Source organism: Hakea prostrata, chromosome 5 (assembly GCF_041222555.1).
Source record: "Hakea prostrata isolate BN-2017 chromosome 5, UWA_Hpros_2, whole genome shotgun sequence".
In the NCBI taxonomy this organism is placed as follows: Eukaryota; Viridiplantae; Streptophyta; class Magnoliopsida; order Proteales; family Proteaceae; genus Hakea; species Hakea prostrata.
Genome location: NC_142604.1, coordinates 48,880,282 through 48,886,629, shown reverse-complemented (window position 1 = coordinate 48,886,629; position 6,348 = coordinate 48,880,282). Strand labels below are relative to the sequence as shown.

Here is a 6,348-nt window from a genome sequence, read left to right as displayed (position 1 = left end):
CGTGTTGCACCCCTTTTAAACGGCAGACGCAATGCAATAAAATTTAAATCAACAATATTTTGCCAAAGGTGGTATGTTAAAGCGGTTAAAGACCCAACTTCTCTAGGGGAGGTCTTGGGTTCGCACCCACTTGGCGGCATTAAAATAAAAACTCCCCCTGAGGAAGCTCTAGGATCACCTTCAATAAAGATTTTCATGGGGTGTGAAATAAGTCGAGTATTAGTTCAATCACCTTCAATAAAGATTTTCATGGGGAAGATGTGAGACGGAGGAGATGGAAGCTCTAGGAAATTCGGAGGTGCCTAGGAAATCGGTCTTCCTGCGTTTGAAGCCTCCAGAGGTGCCTACCAATGGGGACAAATCTTATGCGGGAGTAGTGGGGAGTTCGTTGTTGCTTGAGATTGATTCCCTCCCTTCGCCTATACAAGCGGGTACGTTTCGCAGGATTGTAATCGCGCAACATAGGAATATGAGCTGTAACAAAATCAGTTCCATTTTTCATTGATTGGGCGAGCTAATTTTCGCATCGAAATTGTCTCAAGGGGTGATCTTACATTCATTGGGGAAACGGTTTATCATCTTTCAGTTTCATAGTGAGGCAGATATAAACTGAGGTGTGGCGCAGAGGTTTTTGGAATGTTGGAAAGCAATACATCCGTTTTCAGCGATGGAGGCCAGATTTTAATATCCACTCTCCTCAACCAGCGGGTAAGTTGGTGTGGGTTCGTTTCCCTGATTTACCTCTTGAGTATTGGCATGAGAAAGTGCTTCTTTCTATAGAAAAATCTATTGGGAGACCTGTTTCTCTTGATAGACGAACTCGTCTTGGTTCTATTGGTCATTATGCTCGAATTTTGGTTGAATTGGAGGTCGATGCTGTTCAAGTGAATGAGGTTCAGATTGAGCGCCTTGAACCAGGAACTCTTCGAGTTTTTAGTTTTCTTCAGAAGGTAATTTTTGAGGATGATATTCTTTGGTGCTCACGGTGTAATCGAGAAGGCCACTTGGGTCTTCATTGTAGGTTTGCTTCAAACGATTCTGTGGATGGTTTGCAGGTTCAGCCCTCTATCGTTCCTGCAGAAAACCTCCCAGCAGATAATCCTATTGTGGATGGGATTCCTACTGACGGTGTGAGAGTGCAATCTCCAAGTTCACTCCAACATTAGATTCGTGTGGCTCTAGAGGTGGTGGGTTTGGAGGACTCTATTTCATCCAATGAGGGTGTGGCAAATTCAATTTCAAATTTCAAATCAACAAGGTTGGTTCCCTCTAATGTGGTGATTGCATCTAGCGAGAACTTTTCTCTTGATCTTTCTCTCTCTTTTGAAAGTGATCCTTTTCAACTTCAAAAAATTTTAGATAAGGGCAAGAGTTCGATGTTGGTTGGTAATCTTTCAAAAAACGTGGTTACCTTTGTTGGTCCCACGACTAACCAACTTCCACCTAATTCGGCCACTAAGGATATTGGCTCTTTTGAATGGTTTGAAAAGCTTCATGAGAGGCCTTGTGGGGCCCTGCTGAATTCGGTTAGAGTGGAAGACTCTTCTACGGAACAGAATTCGGTTTTTGTGGAAGACTTTTCTACACAACAAAATTCGATTAGATTGGAAGAAGCTGCATTGGATGTGAACTCTAGTTTGGAGCTTAAAGTGGGGTCATGCGGGGCCCAACAGAATTTGAATAATTTTGAAGCAGCTTCTTTGGCCGTGGACTCTAGTTTTGAAATTCAAAATTCCTTAGATGCGGCAAAGTGTTTTAATTCAATTGGTAATCCTTTGGGGAGTTCACTAGTGGGACCTACAGGTAAGCTTGAAAGTGGTTCGGCCACTCCATTTGAATTTCAAAAAGTGCTTGTTGCAGGTAAGAGTTCTAAGCAAATTGGAAACCCTTCTTTGGGGTGTTCATTGGTGGGACCTGAAGTTGCAAATATTATTAGAAGTTCGGCCAATGAAGGAACTAGGGAGGATGATTTGGACTGTTGTGGGGCCCATCAGAATTTGGCCAGGCTGGAGAGTTCAGCCAATGATGAAACTTTGCATTTGAAAGTAGTTCTTCCACTTTCGTCTTCGTCTATATCAGTGCTGGTTGAAGGTTCTCCTCGTCAAAAACCTGGTCGTCCGAAGAAGGCTCACACAGTGAAGAAAGTAGTAACAAGTAAAAAGGGTTCTGTGGCAGAGAAATTCAAGATGGTACATGCAGCTTTAGAGAAAGTATCCACAGTGCATCAGAGCCTCCCATTGGGAGAGGATAGTGCTACTATGTAACTATTGTTATGAAGCTTTTCTTAAAGATCTTGATTTGGATGCATCTAGACGTCCTACATTTCGTTTCTGATGGTTTAGTTGTTGTCAATTATGAGTAGGAACCAGTGAGGAAGGGTGTATTGGGGGCAACTATTGTTGCGGGTGAGCAAGGTAGGTACTAATTGCTGTATTTCTTTTCTTTTTCTTTTTTTCGTTATAAAATGACCCTTTTAGCGAAAATAAAGAAAGAGAATGTCCACAATTGACATGAAAGTCATAATTAATTGATTGAGTTGTTCTTTTCCCATTCAATTCTTTTCTGTCAATTATTTTTTCTTGTTGAGTCAATGTGGAAAATTTGAGTCTCTAATTCACGGCCCCAACTTGAGACTAAAATGATGGTTCATCTTCTAGATGAATTGAATTTCAAAGTAGGAAGACTTCAACAAGGTTGGAATGAGATAAAATCAACTGACATAAACAGTAAAATGGAATTCTCCTTGTGGGGGAAGTGATAGTGTTTGGAAAGAAGGAAAATAGAAAAAGAGAGACTATCACTAGTCAGGTGATGGTGTTTTAGAAATCCTTATCTAATAGAAGGTGATAAGGTCTGCATTACTTTGCAGCACCATTGGCATGGCTCCACTATATTTCTGTAAATGTGATACCTTTCATATGGTTCAACTTCAAAGACACATGTGTTTGGATACTTGATGTTTTCTTTTTATGATAAACATATTGTTTTGTGGGTTTCATGGATTGTAGGACTAATAATGTTTCTCTTCTATGATGATTTTTATCTTTTGATTTTCATGGTTTTAAACATCATGACTTGGAACTTTATTTTGTGGATTTCTTGAATTATATGACGAATATTGTATAGGTATCTCTTCAATTGGAAAATAAATAAACTAGGCTAGAAAATGCCATTATTTTGTTTATCATGTATGTATAGCTCCATATTATTGCTTGTAGAGCAGCTGTATTGAGCATGTAGATATCATTCCTGTGAGTATCTTATTGTGCCCAATTTTTGTAAAAGTATTATTATTGCCTAGCTCTATTTTATAGCAAGATTGAGTGAAATAATAGTTATCAGAAAATAGGAACTTAAAAACACCGAATTGGCACAGAATCATTGCCATATAACCCCTTAGTGACTCAGGAAAAACCAGATGGAGTCGAAACTTGATGGAAATTCTGAAATCCCAAATTCTAGATCTAAGATCAGCTATTGAAGCCAGAAGTCCCAATTTAGTACAAGCACAATTGTTTTGGGTACATAAAAATGTTTCTAACTTGTTTTTATTTTTTTTATGTGCATTATTTACAGAATCCTACCATTTTATGGAGAACCCAACAATTGGCCTTGAAAATGAGTTTGGTGGAGATGTGGAGTATAAGCCTCAAATTGGTATGTTGTTTATTATAGAATTAGAAGCTTATGATTTTTACAATAAATATGAACGAAGTCTTGGATTTAGTATTAGGAGGGATTATGCAAATAAGAACAGGAAAGACAAATCAACTATAACTTCACGAAGATTTGTATGTTGTAAATTTGGTGTTTGATTGAAAGATAAGAGGGATATTTATACAAGTAAACTGTGAGCAGAGACAAGAACATATTGTTTGGCACGGATGTCCATATACTTGTTAGAGAACGGAAAATATGAGTGTCGTGATTTTGTTGAAGAATATAATCATGAATTTCATATTCCAAATACATCTCACATGATGCGTTCACAGAGGAAAGTTTCAGACATACATATGCATGAAATTGATTTGGCTGATAATTTGGGGATTAAAGCTAAGTCAATGTATGAGTATATGGGTAGGCAAGCAGGTGGAAAGGAGAACCTTGGTTACACTCATGTGGATCATCAGAACTACCTCCGAACTAAAAGACAACATTCACTATCTTATGGTGAGGCAGGGAGCTTGCTGATGTATTTTGGAAGGTAGTATAATACTAATAATTATTTTATGTATTTAATACAATTGGATAGCGATGAGCAAATAACTAATATTTTTTGGGTCGATCCAAGAATGATCATTGATTATACATTATTTGGTGATGTTGTTAGCTTTGACACCACATTTTGCACAAACAAAGAATGTAGGCTATTTGGGATATTTGTTGGGTTTAATCATCATAGAGGAACTGTCATATTTGGGGTGGCACTCTTATATGATGAGACGGTTGAATCATTTATGTGGTTATTTGAAGCATTCGCAAAAGCACATGGAGGAAAAAAGCCTATTACCATCTTTACAAATCAAAATGTTGCCATGGTAAAAGCATTAAATGAGGTGTGGCTTGAGACATGGCATGGGCTACGCATATGGCATATAATGCAAAATGGCATCAAGAATTTGGGTAATTTAATGAAGGATGGTTCACATTTTCTTTAGGATTTTAAAAGGTGCATATATCAATATGAGGAGGAAAAACAGTTTGAGGATGAATGGCAAAAATTATTGAACAAATATGGAGTGAATCATAATTGATGGTTACAATGAATTTATGGATTAAAATACAAGTGGGCTACATGCTACATGAAAAATACCTTTACTTTAGGTATGAGAAGTACTCAACTTAGCGAGAGCTTGAATGCTGAATTGAAGAAGTATTTAAAATCCACATTGGACATTGTATAATTTTTCACACTTTGAAAGAGTTGTGGCTGCAAGCGAGAGAATGAGTTAAAAGCTGAGTTTGAATCAAGAAACAAACTTCCAAGGATGATGTTTTTATTGTCACTTGTCATAAAACAAGCTGGAGAAATCTACACTCCTATTGACATATTTCAAGAACAGAATAACTGGGTAAGTGTTTGCTTCATAAAAAATCGAAATGAAAATAATACTCTTGATGAATTTGTTGTTGGAGTTATGGATTCAAAATGTCAGTACAAAGTATTTTGAAACCATGATGAGTTTATAATTAGTTGTAGTTGCTATGAATATGAGACACTTGGCATTCTTTGTTGTCATTCTTTGAAAGTTTTGGATGTATTAGATGTTAAATTTATACCCACAACATATATTCTGAAAAGATGGACATGAGCAGCAAGAAATATGGTAGTGACGGACAACGAGGGAAAACAGGTTGAAGAAGATGTTAATTTAGAATGTTCATAATGATATATAGGCATCTATGTCATGAACTTGTTGATATAGCAAAATAAGCTTCGAATTCAGCCGAAGGTTATGCTTTGGTAAGAAATGTGGTCCGAGAATTACGTATACAGCTTGGTACTATCATTGATTCTAATGGTCCACAAGTGGTTAGTAGTGATGAGATCTCTACGTCTATAGTAAGGTTGAAGAAGAAGCATAAGTGTGTAAGTGGTCAATCTCCTCTATTGCTACATGAAGCAATGGTGAACTGGAACTTTGGGGTGAACAAAGACTCAAAGATAATCAATTTGAGAGGTATAATGTACTATAACATCGGCTCTCTTTGGCATAAAATGTACCAAAGAGAGCCTAAGTCTTGAACTTATTTCAAAACAGTAATAGAACGAAAGGAAATAAATTGTTGACACTACAATCAAATCACTAGGTTGTGTTGCAGACTTAGAAGGCCGATCAACTAGAGGAGCCTGCACAGTGGTTGTTATCATCTGGAATGTAGACTGGTAATAAAATAAATAATGTAAACAAAATACAATTTCCAGTCTGAGCCACCTTGACTGCATGTGAAAAATCATGTAAGATGTCATAACTGGATAGCATGCCACCAACATACTAAAGCTTAACTTTGATGACAGTTTCTTGGATAACCAGGGGAAGAACATTCCTGAGATTAATGCAAGCTATGAAGGCATCATAGCGCTGATTTTGTCCCAGCTTGATTGGTATCCGTGATTCATCGACAAAATTCAAGGTTTAATTACTAAATGTCTAGAGATGCTTGACTCAGAGATGCATTATCTGATTGGCAAGGAAATACAGCTTGGGTAATAAAAACTCTCTTCCTGCTTTGAAGGTCCTTGACAATAATTACATCTCATAACAAAAGCTAGATCTCTCATTTCATTTGGTAATGCCACTTTTCCATGGAAGACTAGCCCAACCAAATTAGGGGATGATAAATTAT

At 37.3% G+C, this 6,348-nt stretch overlaps 1 pseudogene; it reads left to right on the top strand.

Annotated features, from left to right (window-relative positions):
* The first annotated feature begins 274 nt into the window (after positions 1 to 274).
* Positions 275 to 5,746, top strand: LOC149016303 (protein FAR1-RELATED SEQUENCE 5-like; annotated as a pseudogene).
* Positions 5,747 to 6,348: the final 602 nt, after the last annotated feature.